General features: G+C 39.9%; 1 long non-coding RNA gene across 1 annotated transcript in view; it reads left to right on the top strand.

Annotated features, from left to right (window-relative positions):
• The first annotated feature begins 780 nt into the window (after positions 1 to 780).
• The window catches only part of LOC143441658 (uncharacterized), a 31,432-nt gene continuing 18,116 nt past the window's right edge, over positions 781 to 14,096 (top strand). Inside the window, exons 1-2 of the long non-coding RNA XR_013109232.1 lie at positions 781 to 912; positions 6,851 to 6,918. This is a non-coding gene — a long non-coding RNA (uncharacterized LOC143441658). The remainder of the gene's footprint in view (positions 913 to 6,850; positions 6,919 to 14,096) is intronic.

The raw sequence follows: 14,096 nt of genomic DNA, 5'->3' as shown, positions 1-14,096 counted from the left end.
GAGGGAGGAAGAAAGAGAAAGGGGGCAGAGACACTGACAGAGAAAGGGAAAGACAGAGTGAGACAGAGAAAAATTCAACATTCGGCACCCCCTAGCCCAGCTGTAAGTTACTAAACTTCTTCTTTGTCTGTAAACTCTGGGGTGAACGATGCCACTCAGCCGTATGTTTTGTTCAAGCACAAACCAAATTATGCTATACTTGCGTATATCTGAACATATTGGTTTATCTTACATAGAGTTTAATTGATGCAAACTTGAACTTCAGTATGTTAGGTTTTCAGGGAAAACACCATCCTGCAATTCAGAGCGCTATGTTTCTCTTCGAACAAAGAGGAAAAAAAGGAGTAAGGCAATTAAAACCCTGCTTTTTAATTTTTTTAAATTTCTTTTTAATTTCATCTACACTTTCCAACCACTACAGAAATTATGTTTAACCTCTTGGAGTGTGACCTCTTCTGTCCTTTCCTGTCCAATGGCAAAATTTCCCTCTGAGCCAACATCTGCATCTTTGGACAGATGTACTTGTGTGCAAAGTCCGTGTTAGCTGATCAAGCATGGCTTTGTTTGCACTTATTCATTGCTCACCCAGCACTGTGTAAGTGGTTTTGCATATTAACTAAGTGCACAGTAACCTTTCTTTACCTCCTTAGAGCTCCACCCCCTCTCACCCGCCGGGGAAATCAACACTGTTACTCGCCTAGGAAGCTGCCAAGAGGTTGCCATGGCAACTGTTCAGCTTTCAGCAGCTACTTTTCTGGTTTGAAGGGGGGGAACCATACACCCAACAAACTGAGGAGAACTAGGCAGTTTTCTGATCAGAGTTCAGATAAAGAAGGTCACAGTAATTTGTGACCACTGACTAAAATAACCATGTGGATGAGAGAGTTACCACATAAGAAGCAAACTAAAAAGGTAAGCACAAGAAAAAAGGCAGTAATTAAGTTATTCGGTGGTGGTCACAAACTGAAGCATTTCGGATTTTATCAGCCCATGTCATCTAAGATGTTATCTCATGAGTCTTTTTGTTTTCATCCTGAGCCAAACAAAGATGATTTTTATGGGATTCCAAATGTCAGTGAGGCCGCGAAGGAGGGCAAGCCAGCAAGCCAGCCCCAGAGGGGGACGCTCACATCTGAAAGTCATTTTCCCAAAACTTCATTTAACCCGGGAACAATGCGGCTCTCAGGCGCAAGGAGCTGGAACCAGGTGCAATGCCAGGTCAAAAGGCAGCCTCCCAGCGCCTCTCAGTGGGGTGGCTGGCAAGATGTGCCCGGAAATGGTCCGATTTCAAAGGAAGGTCTGGGTAGGGCTAGGCAGGAAAGAGGCAGAGAGTCAAGGAGTGGAAGTTAAGAAACCTAATACCGGTGGGCTCTTCTAATCAGTCTAGCCTCTCATATTGTCAGAAGAAAGTAGCTAACAGCTCATGGTGATTGTTGGCAGAGCTGCAGGGTGGGGCAGGGCGGGGCTCTGAGAACTACAGTGAAAGGACTTGGAACCTGTGTTGTGTCCTTTTCCTCTGTCTAACCATCTGACTGTCTGTCCATCTGACTGTCAGTAGTACCTGCTTTCCACTGGCCAACAAATTTCCCAGCATCTTCAGTATTCAACCTTCTCCTGTATGATTGAGCCCCTTTAAGAAGCAACATAGGAAGACATTCTGCAGTAGCTGTCAGTACACAGGCTACTTTCTGAATCTTGGATGTGTTCTTCAGAACCCAGCTGCAGCTACAGCATCCAGATACATTTAAAGGAGCTAATAATAACACAGAAACAAAATAAAACAAAATTTTAAAAAAATCACAGATGGAGCTGGGTTGTGAGTAGATAGAAATGTACTTCCAAACCCCAGTGCTGTTTCTAACCCTTGTTTTCTTTAATATTTTACTCAATTTTTATTATTTTTTGAGTATTCATGGAGGAGTAAAGCAACACTGTACTATCGGGTTCCAGCACCTGTTAAAGGTATCCTTCAATACGGCTATAAGGTATCACCCCTTTCACTGAATAATGATAGGTAATTCTCGGCATGCACCAACTTGTGCTCCGACCTGAAATCCAGCTATCTTTGCCAAACTTCCACTCTCTGTGATGTCGTTCACCTTTATTTCTAATTTGACCTGCAGAGAAGAGTTGGGGGTAAGAAAAGAGATGGTGGGCAAGGCCGGGAAAGAGATGTCTATAAATATTCAAGACAGGCAATGACTGAAGCCAGTATTCCTCAAGATGGAGTTCAGAAGTATACACACGTGTGTAAGATGACAGAGCTTCACAGATGACAAGGGACAAGGAGATGGGGGTGTGAAGAGGGTCCAAATAAAAAGGACGGGGAACCTACAGCCATTTATTCTAGCAAAGCGGTGCAAAGTTCTTGAGATGAAGAAGGGCAATTGATAAGGTTGACATCCTCGCTTTTCTGCTGGAAATTTCCCTGCGAAGCTGGAGGAAAGTTCTAAGAGTGAAAGACAGAGCAGAGCCGTCCCTATGTCATGGATGTAGCTAGAGGCCCCAGCTTACATAACTGTCACAGGATACAGAATGACAGCCCCTCAGCCTACAGTAAATGTGATTAAATTATCTCATCAGCCTCGTTCTCCTGAGGATTTCTACAATTTCAGAAAACCATCTGTTAGTATGACCTGTCTGCTAGACCCCCACACAGCGCAGGACAGGGATATTAGTATTCAAAGACAATGCTCCCTCCAGTGATCCGTTGGAGGCCTACCAAGTTTAGTCTCTGCAGCCAGTTGAGGCCAGGAATGAGACATGGAGCAATGGGAAGGAATGAGAACGAGCAAAGGGAAAATTCAGAAATTTGTTGTAGCTCAGCCACAGATTCCTTCAGCTGACCTGATCTAATTCCAGCAGCGACTCTCTCTGAAACCCTGCCACAGCTGAATTTATTTTTACTTTGCCTGCTCAGAGTCAGTGTACGGTGAAGGCAAGAGTACATCACCTTCAGGGAAAGTACTGCAGAGTGTATTACTCACCCCGCCCCCACTGTGTGGAAAGGTTAATTTGAATAAGGCTGCTGCTTCCACAAATAGAACAGTAACGGCACACAGAGGGATGGCCAATGAGAGCGGCTTTCAGTGATGTCATACTTATACCTGCTTCTTATTATTTGCTGAATGGTAACAATGTGTGCCTTTAATCTTGCGTTTCATTGGTTAAGAGCCCTGCCATTCTGAGTACTTCTGGAGAGTTTTAGGCACTGCAGTTTCTTTACATACTCAGATTTTTTTTTTCCCCTTTCAGTTTTTCTATGTCCATAAACTGCTGGGAAGCGAACATTTTAAACATTTATTCTGAAAACCAATATAGTTCAGGCCCATCCTACAGGGCCCATGATACTTGGTCCATCTAACAAGTCAGGGACAGTGTGAGAGAGGGTGTCTCATTGATTGTACCCATAGAAAGAGTACCTTGCCTTAATGATTTAATGGAAAACAAACAAACTTATTTTTTTATTTTGTTCAGTTTGCAATGTAGTCTCTCACGGAGCAGGACTTTCTTAAAAGCACTAGATGTAAAAGCTTTCTTACTGGGCAGGATTGAGGTCATAGGAAAAACGGAGACCTGCATGGCTTATTTTTGCCCTAAGTGGTTTAGAGTTTTAAATCAATTAAATCTTATGTCATTAAAATGCATCTCAGATCACTCAGACTCCGGGCTTTTTGGAGAATCTCCTCTAAACAAACTTGGAAAGACCATGCTGCCTTGAAGTGAAGATAGATTAGTTATTCATGAGTTAGTCATTAACCAGACCACTAAAGGAAGGAGAGGGGCTTTCTGGTCAGCATGAGACACAAATGTGACTGGGAGGTCAGAAGTAAATGGTGTTCAAAAGCCTTGCAGTTTATGGTGGTGAGGGCGCGGGGCAATCCTCACCAGGCAAAGTCAGAGCCTCAAAGAACCAAAGACAAAGTCGAGCTGTCCACACTTAGCTAGTAAAGCAGAATGCAGACACATAGGTTAATCCATGGCACTGCCATGACAGCATATTAAATGCTCCAGTGAGGAGGGCAAGGCATTGAAGGACCAGTTAGCTTCAATAGGCATAAAGGAGAAGCAAGGGGTTCTTAGGGACTGTGTGGAAGTTTGACTATGTCTACAGCAGACACTCCTGACTGGATGTATGTATTTTCAGAGAAATGTCGGGGAGAAAAATAGGTGTGCAAATTAGCAAGAATGATTCAAATTGCCAAGAACTAGAAAATACCAAGTGCTTTGACTGGGCTCGAAATATCTCCTGCGAGCCTTGGTGTTTGAATACTTGGTCCCCAAATATTGCTCTTTTGGGAGATTGTCAACCCTCGAGGATGTGGACTCCAGCTGGCAGACTGGCTAATAAACACAGGTCTTCAAAGGTTGTGTTCACCTCTGGTTTTAATCTGGCTCTGCATGCAAGTGCACTATGTGAACGGTCATACCATAATCTCTTAGTTCTCATAGAGCTGCCTCAGCATCATGCCTTCCCTGCCATCTGAAGCAATGAATCAGAATGAAGTGTGGCATCTTTACGTTGCTTTTTTCAAATACTTCGTTTTAGTGACAAGATAAGTAACTAGCATCCAAATCATTGTGAGTATCTACATCTCAGACAAGTAGCTAACATCAATGAGTTTGGAAATTGAAAGGAATTTAGGTATGTACACCATCACTCACTGCCTTCAGAGTCTGGTGAGAGGTGATCTAGGGTAGCACAAAATTTTGATTTTCATCTACAATACTACCCCAACACTTACAACTCAGAAAATCTTACAAGAGAAGTGGTGGAAAGATCTTAAGAACCAGAAGATCATGACATCTGCTTTGTGATTGTGACTTCTATATATGCCTGGCAAGCTGTACCTATGAAATCACAAAAATATGCTTGCCTAAATAAGATATGTACAAGGGAGAACACACCGGTTGGCATTCAAATGTAGGTAGAAAACACTCACAAGCTCCACCTTTAGCTGAAGTGTTATTAATGACTCCTGAGAGAGGAAGCCTCAGTCTTCTCTAGGGACAAGCCTCTGTATAGAGTATCCAATTCTAGTGTCAGTCATAAACATATACACATAGGAGTAATACCAAATGGTATTACCTATACCATCCAAATTATATTACACACACACACACACACACACACACACACACCACCACCACCACCACCACCATCACCACCACTACCACAAGCAACAACAGCAGCAGCAGTGAAGAAAAAGCCATGCATTTGAGAAAGACATCTTAGGAATCATGGCAGATTGGTTGGTTGGAGGAAGGAGGAGACAAGAAGATGATGTAAATAAAGTTCTCCTGTATGTTATTCTCAAAACAAAAAAACCTTTAAGTTTTTAAACTTTCTTATATCATAAATAAACACATGTATGAACACTGTGAATCGAGGTCCTTACTCTGTCAAGAGTATAAAAATGAAAAAAAAAAAAAAAACCCACCGAATTTTCTTTAATACTTTCATCATGAAGTCATGCTGAATTTTGTCAAACACCTTTTCTTTATGTATTGTTAAAGTTGTCATATAAGTTTTGTTCTTAATTCTATTTATGTGGTGTGTTACATTTATTGCTTTGGGGATGTTAGACCATCCTTACATATTTGCAAGGAGGTTGACTTGTTCATAAGTATGATTTTGTTTGAGATAACATCTACCGATGTAGCCCTGTCTAGCATGAAACTCTTGAGTATCCACCTGCATCTGCCTTGCCAGTGTTAGCATGACAAGCAAATAAAATCTTTTAACTATATTCTTGAATTTAGTTTGTAAGTATTTTGTTGAGAAATTGCATTTATGCTCATCAGAAAAGTTTGTCTGTAGTGTTGGGGGTGTTTTGATGTGTGTGACTTTTGCTTTGGTCTTCACTAAGTGGGCTTGGTAGTGTTCTTGTGTTCCTTCTATTAATTAATCAATTAATGTCATGGGACAGCTTGAGAAGAAAGAAATTAGAGTGTCCTCTCTTTTAGTCTCACAAAATCAATCCAAAATAGATGAAAGACATAAATTTAAAACCCAAAACATTGGAACTCTAGGAGATAGGCACAGGCAGTGATTTTCTGGATAGGGCATGTGAGGTGATAGTGTAAGACAGAACCCCAAGATTGGCAAATGGCTTAGAGGAAATTAACAACCTCTGTAGAGCCAAAGAGTCAGACTATAGAGTGGGGAAACTCTTTGTCAGCCATATTTTACACAGGGGGACATTTCCTGGAATATATAAATAACTACAAAAATTAAACACACACACACACACACACACACACACACACACACAGAGAGAGAGAGAGAGAGAGAGAGAGAGAGAGAGAGAGAGAGAGACCGAGAGGAGATCCTGCCAACCAATCAACCAATAAACGAGCTATTTAACTAACTAGGGAGTTCTTAAAAGAAGAAACAGAAATTGTCAATAAATCTTTAAAAAAATATTCAACATCCTGAGCTACCAGGAAAATGGAAATCAAAACTGCTTTGGAATTCCATCTTATCCCCATCAGAATACCTAAGATAAAAAAGAAGCAATTGGTGGTAAAGATAGAGGGAAAGAAGAATATTTATTTAGTGCTACTTAGAAGATAAAATGTTGGAGGCACTATGGAAAGCAGTATAGTGGTTCCTCAAAATCTAAAGATAGAACAGCCATATGACCCAGCTGTTCCACTCCTGGGCATATACCCAAAGGAATCTACATCCCGCAGCAGAAATATTTACACCCATGCTTGTCACTGCTGTATTCATGGTAGCCAGGAAGAAGAGACTCAGATTTCCAAGGATAAAAAGGAAATAAAAAAAAGCAATACACATGGAACTTTATTTAGTGATAAATAAAAGTAAAATTATGACATTTTTCAGGGAAATGACTGTATCCGGAAGTTACTCAGAATCAGAAAGACAAGTACTTCATGTCTTCTCATATGCAGGTACGAGCTTCTAATTTTTTAAATGTGTGTACAACTGGGTGTGATAGTGCTTGCCTTTAATCCCAGCATTTGAAAGGCAGAGGCAGGTGGAGCTTTATGTGTTTGATGTAAGCTTGATGTATATAGTGAATTCCAAGTCAGCAAAGACTATATAGAAAGAACCTATCTCAAAAAGCAAAAACCAAGCAAACAACAATAAAATAAACAAACACAAATATGTACATATATGGATGTGGCAGTTGTAGTATACACACATGAGGGGGTTAAGTGATGGTTGTGAGGGATAAAGAAGGAAGACGAATCAAAACAAACTGGGTAAGAATGTGCGCTGATGAACTATGACTCTATGAACTATTTAGGAATAAACAAGTAAAACAAAGTTAGAACTTGTGAATTTTAACTTTCGTAAAGAGTCTAGGATTAAATCCTACCGTTCTGTTAAATTTAGAAGACCCTGGAACCTCACAGTGCTTTCAGCAGTGAGGTGCTTGCACTTTTCGACTTGAGAACACTGCCTACAGTAACATCACGAAAGAGAATATAGTGGTTTCATTTAAGAGAGGCTTGCACTCGTACCCCCACTTTCAGAACTTAGCTATGAATTTAACCATTGTCTTAGCCACGGTTTCTATGCACAAAACATCATGACCAAGAAGCAAGTTGGAGAGGAAAGGGTTTATTCAGCTTACACTTCCACATTGCTGTTCATCACCAAAGTAAGTCAACTCAAGTGGTCAGGAATCAGGAGCTGATGTGGAGGCCATGGAGGGATGTTACTTACTGGCTTGCTTCCCCTGGCTTGCTCAGCTTGCTTTCTTATAGAACCCAAGACTACCAGCCCAGGGATGGCACCACCCACAATGGGCTGGGCCCTCCCACCCTTGATCACTAATTGAGAAAATGCCTTATAGCTGGATCTCATGGAGGCATTTCCTCAAGGGAGGCTCCTTTCTCTGTGATGACTCCAGCTTGTGTCTAGCTGACACACAAAACTAGACAGTCCAACCGTGATAGTGAAAATCTGAGTTTTATGTTTTTTGAAGGATGCTGATAATACTCTTGTGTATGAGCACTATTAGGGTTAGACTGAGGAGTGTGTGCACGTTTCAGTTATGGAGCAACTGCCTCAGTAAATGGAAGATTTATTCATTATCTTAACATTATGACCCAGAAGATTTTTAAGGACTTAATATGATCTGCCTCATACTTAGCCATTTTTTTTCTTATTCTACTGATGCCAAACTGGCCTTCTTGATGCTCCCTGAACACATCTGTAGTCCTCAGGCCTGAAAACTTTAACTCACCAGTTCCTTCTATTTGGAACTCTTTGCTTACTGATTCTATGTCCACTTCATTCATCTCCCACTTAAAATATCAACATTATGGACTAATCTGACTTAACACCTGTTGAAAATGGTGTTCCTGATATTTTCTTTCCCATAATTCTTTACTCTGCTTCTTTGTTACCACTTTTCACTACTTGACATTCCTTTATAGCTGTGTATTTTGATTTGTTTAATTGTCTTTGGTAACACATGTAGGTGATCCAATAACTAACAAGGGGTCTGAAGTCTCCTGCCTCAATCTAAGACATAATTGAGCTTTGCCCATTGATGTAAGACTTTGCCCATCATGGATAAGAATCAAACTATAGGGCTATGGATGTATATTGTCCTGATATTCTTTCCACACAAGGATCGGGTGTTCTTAAGAGTCAGTAAGGAGGAGAAACGGAACCAGTGTTATAGAAGGGAGTCAGGGCAAGCCCTGGGTAAAAACTGTGAACTGCTATCTCATTTCTTAGGACTGCTTGTTTTATTTTCACTCCCATCCTTCTGAAACATACTTGTGGTAGCTCCAATTCTCATGAATAGTGGGGTCTTATCTTGGTACTCTGACTCTTCCAGAGAGCAGGATAGTAAATCCAGAAAGCAATAGCAAACTCCAAAATGAAAGCCATTTTCAACATACACTTACACATACAAATTTAGTGGAGAGAAGAATATAAGTTTCAAATTATTTTAAATTTTTCTTATGCTGTCCCTCTCTGAGTCGACTGTGATGATAAAATGGACTCCAAGGCTTCTATTTCCCAGACAAATAAAGGTGAACATGAGATGCTGTAGAGCTTAAGCACTGTTTTTCCTGACATCCCCAGTGGACAGTTCAAATGCCATCTAGTCATCTTGCATCTCTCACTCTTTTTTTAAAAAATACCAAATCTGAAGGAACATTTGCCCTTGACATCTCAGCTATGTTCACACCGACTGTTGCCCCTTCTAGAGTAATCCCCACTCCTCCGTCCAGTGTTGGAGATTGAAACGAGGGCCTTGCATCTTCCAGGCAAGTGCACTACTGCTGAGCTACATGTTGAGCCCTAGAAATGTTTTAACATAATAACAGAAGAATGAACAATCAGAAGGCTCTTTAAAGCCATGAGATTTATGGTTCAAAATTACTTGGCTATGTTCTTACATCTGCCTCTTGCGTGAGGCTCAACTTCAGGACATTCAAGTGAGTGCTACTTATGCTATGGAGTGTAGATAATCATCCAGAAGTCAGGAGAGTCTTTTAAAAATCACATTGTTCTAGGATATCTGACATAGAAAGATTTGAATTTCTAACTGTATCGCAGGGCTGACCAGTATGCTCAGAACAGCAGGAATTTAGAAGTTAGGTGGTGGCACAACACCTCATTTGATTCTGAAATTTCAAATCTGTATCAAGTCTTTGAATGTAGTTCTTACAATTCTACCCATGAGTATCATTGGATCCGGAGTCCGAGATCCTATGCTGAGCAATGTTCATTTCTAATTGGTAATCAAACCATCAAGAGCGCCTCTGAGACAGTGTCTTCCTGACTGCCCCTTGTAGGAGCCGCTTTAGCTGGGAACACCCTACTTTTCCCTGTAAAGCTACAACCTCCAACTCATCTACCAAGCCCTGTCCTCACTCACCTCCCTCTGCTTTATCACCTCATTTTATCCTGTTACCTTATTTTCCTTTAAGAGAATGCTTTTGATGAGGTCATTCCTTTGATTAAAGACCCCTGCTGGTTCCCTTGCTTAAAATAGAGGTTAGGTTGGCATATAGGCCTGATGGCCTGACACAGTTGGGCTGGAATCCAAGAAGCTCCAATTGCTTGGTATGTGACCTTGGGCAAGCTGTTCAGCTTGTGCAAGACACACTTTCCTCATCGAGAAGACAGAGGTAGTACTGCTATGCTTTTCAGAGTGCTGCCACAGGGTGCAGGTGAGAAAGCCCATCACTAAACTACCTAATGGTAGGCCAGCCACTGTGGATGTGTAAAATGTATCCACCCCATCATTTTCTTTCTAGTATAATACTAATATAGGCTAAACACAAGCATTCTTTGGCAGCTCTGAATGTCTCATTTTTTTTTTTTATTGATTGATTAAAAGACTTCTCCCCCCCTCCCCACCCAATCCAATGAATCCCTTTGGACTTGTCCCTTCCACTATCCTAAGAAGTGCATGTTTGTACTGGGGAGCATTTGCCATTCTTTTCCTTTCTCTTCTCTTCTCTTCTCTTCTCTTCTCTTCTCTTCTCTTCTCTTCTCTTCTCTTCTCTTCTCTTCTCTCTTTTCTTTTCCTTTCTTTTCTTTTCTGTTCTTTCTTTTTTCTTTTTTTTTCTTTTCTTTTCTTTTTTAAAATGGTCTTCCTGACCCTGTGATAACAACTCTCCAAGTTAAACTTGCTGTGATGTGCTCTGATGACAGTGTGGTATCCATTCAGATGTTTCATGCTTTTATTACCAGGACTCATGAGGCCCAGGCAGGTAGGTGGATCTCTGAGTGTAAAGCCAGCCTGGTCTAGAGAGAGAATTACAGGACAGCCAGGGACACATAGAGAAATCCTCTTTCAAACAACAACAACAACCAAAATAACAACACCCAACAAACCAAACAAAAAATTGCATTGTTGTTTTCAGTGTATATTACTATAACTTTAAAAGTATCCCTACAAGGCATTCACAGTAGAGTAGTCTCCAACTTCCTCCTTTCTAGCAAACTCTAAAGTACTCTTTCAGGACTCATTTAGAATGTTTTCTATAGATTACCTCATATTATTCCCTTGGCCACTCTCTGTTGTGTTACAATGTTTCATAGATGTGAGAAATGGTAGCTTGGAAGGTTAAATAGCACAGCTATATATTTATAATTGTTACATCAAGAGCTTAAATGTGTGTCTTTCTTATGTTAACATTTCTCCTTTGCAGAGTACTATCTTATGCAATTTGCTGCCTTAGTTTGGTTACAAATTCTTCCTTAATATAGACTAAAGTGTGAGTAGAGTTCTTTCCTGAGTTTATGAGGCACACAACAGCAACCTCCTGTACATATTATATATCCAGGTGTCTTGGAGGTAGCACTGTGGAGCTAGGAGGTAACTCAGGACTGTCCATCCCTAAACTCTGGACCCAGGAAATCCTCTCATTTTCATTTATTATTTGTTTGGAAGTTGCCTCTGAGGGAAAACTATTGTACCTCAGAGTGAATTTTTACTAAGTGACTTCCTAACTTCACCCCACAATGGCTTTATAGGAGATCCTCACAGAGATAACTTCTCTGGACCAAATCACCCAGAAGAGCTCATTCCTTCAAACCGAGAGAAAAGAAATCAAGCTAAAACTGAGGCACATCCTGTAAACATCTCTGTTTCCTCCCATCCTGAGAACTGATACTTTAACATGTTGCTTAGGTATTTTCAGCAAGAAATAGTCTACAAGAGTCTATAGTTACAAGGAAAAGTTCTATACTTAACTGTCTTTGTAACTGACATATTTGTAGCTGGTTAAGTACCTGGGATTTAACAATCAAATATTTGAAGCTTTCAGCAAATCAACTGTAAACTTTTAGAAAAATTCTTAAGTGGGTCTCTGGAAAAATATGGTGGGATTCATTCATTCATTTTTCATCCATCTATTTCTTGGAGTGGGTTAAATTTTAGTTTTTTAAAACTTTGTACATTAGTGCACTATAACTCCCACCTACTCCCCCAAACTCCTCCCATACGTCTTTCCCAAACTCATGTTCTTTTTTAAAATTGTGTGTGTGTGTTTGTGTGTCTTTACATGTATACACATATATACAACATACTGAGTACATTTAGCTGTGCTAATAGGCACATACATGTAGACAGGGTTAACCATCTGGTTGTGGGGATCCTAGGTGAGAGCTGGCCCTGGAGAAAACTAATTTTCCCTCTCTTGGTAGCTACTGGCTATCTGTAGCTCTTCATCCAAAGCTGGGAGGGACCACATGTAATTTCCCTGTCCATGTTGGTATGTCAACGCTTGTCCCCATTATTTTCATCTTGTTTAGGAACCATATTTTTAGGTTTCAAGGGCACATTTTCCCTGCCATACCTAGGGTGTACTATCTAGCAACAGACATCCTGGGAACCTGGCTTTTACAGTCTTTTTGCTGCCCTGTAGAAGTAAAATCATCCCCATTAGCTGATGATACAGTATACAAAAAAAAAAAAAAAAAAAAAAAAAAAATCCCCAAAATTCCATCAGGAATTTTCTAGAAATGACATAATGAAAATTATATTAAAAATTAGTAGCCCTCCTTCACACTAAAAATAAGCATGAGCAAGAGATCATAGAAATATTCCTATTTGTGATCACATCAAAAAATCCCAGAGGAATTTTAACCCAGAAGGCAAAAGACCTTTAAGATGAAACCTTTAAATCTTTGAAAAAGTGTTTGAGGAAGATACTAGAATATGGAAAGATAGAAGACCTCCCATGTTCATGGATTGGAAAAATTAGTATTGTAAAGATGATCATCCTACCAAAAGCAAATTATAGATTCAATAGAATCCCCTCAAAAGGATTCTTGTCATATTTTTCACAGAAATTAAAAAAATCAATCATGAATTTTCTTATTAATATCTTAGAAACCTCTTAACCCCAAACTATCCAGCATTCCAGCAGATCCCCAGGATACATGTGTCTATAAATGTTTGGATCTAGAACATGCTAGAACTATTTGTAGATAGGAAAATGTTTTCTAGGAGTAGTTGAAGGTCTAGATAGTGGCAAATACCCCACAGATAAACACTAGATCTAAAAAGCCAACAGTGTCTTGGCTACTAGAATCTGGATCCTGACTCTCCTGGGAGAATAGGGTTGCTGTATTTTCAATTTGTTTTGTAAGAGGAGAATCCCATAGCATCTGCAGGAGAGAGATGCAAAACAAACATGTCTGTAGGGGTTGTAGAGCTATGTGCATCTGTAGCTTGTCTCTTGGGCTTTCCGTAGGCTTGTGTCCAGCTGGAGGCTAATAGCCTACTGATATAAACTATTGTAGCATCTTTGTGCAGACTGGATATGCAGAACAGTAAAGAAAAAATTTGACTTCAAAATACAAAGTATCAAGATAAAGGAAACTTTGATAGAAATCACTAAGCGGACCCATGCCTGTAAATATAAAGAGAAAAAATAAAAAATAAAGCATTCTACATAGCACCTTACAGAATTTAAGTCAAATGAATTTTCCTGTGTGAGCTTGACATTAAATAATTTCACAGTCAACATGGTTAATTTTCAGATAATTTCAAATTATCACAAATAGTAAAATCCAATAGAAATACGAACTTTTACATTTTATATACTCAGCCATTTGTGGTATTTTTAGCAGATAGATTACCTAGAGTTCAGTGTCACTGTGTTAAAAATCATGCATTTTAAGTATTTCTGTGGTGTGATCAAGAGGGATTAAACTAAATGTCTGCTATTGTAACAGCTGAAGCATTATAGAAGGCTTTATGTGAACACGAAGTTCTGGTTCTATCATATTATTGATAAACATGCCTCCTTTCTACACACAGCGAAGAAATAGAAGGCACAACTTTTTTTTTTTCAGCATCTGAATGCTTTCTCAAAAAGTTGTACAAAAGACACTGGAAGTTACAAGTGATTCTTCCATGGAAAGGAAAGAGCACGGGATGAGATGTGTCAATTGATGCTGGTGACAAAACTGAGCAGGTAGCATGCATCCTCTTTTGCATGTAGTTCCTCAGTTGGACTAATGATTCAAATGTCCCATGGGACAACTGGTTTCCATATAGAACCTGTCAGTCTGGACCATCCCTACCACTGTGAACAGTTCAGTTTGTAGCAGTGTTAATAGATGAATTTTATAGCTAGGA

Source organism: Arvicanthis niloticus, chromosome 3 (genome assembly GCF_011762505.2).
Source record: "Arvicanthis niloticus isolate mArvNil1 chromosome 3, mArvNil1.pat.X, whole genome shotgun sequence".
NCBI classification, from domain to species: Eukaryota; Metazoa; Chordata; class Mammalia; order Rodentia; family Muridae; genus Arvicanthis; species Arvicanthis niloticus.
Note: the sequence above shows the minus strand (reverse complement) of the source record. Positions and strands in the feature narration are given on the sequence as shown.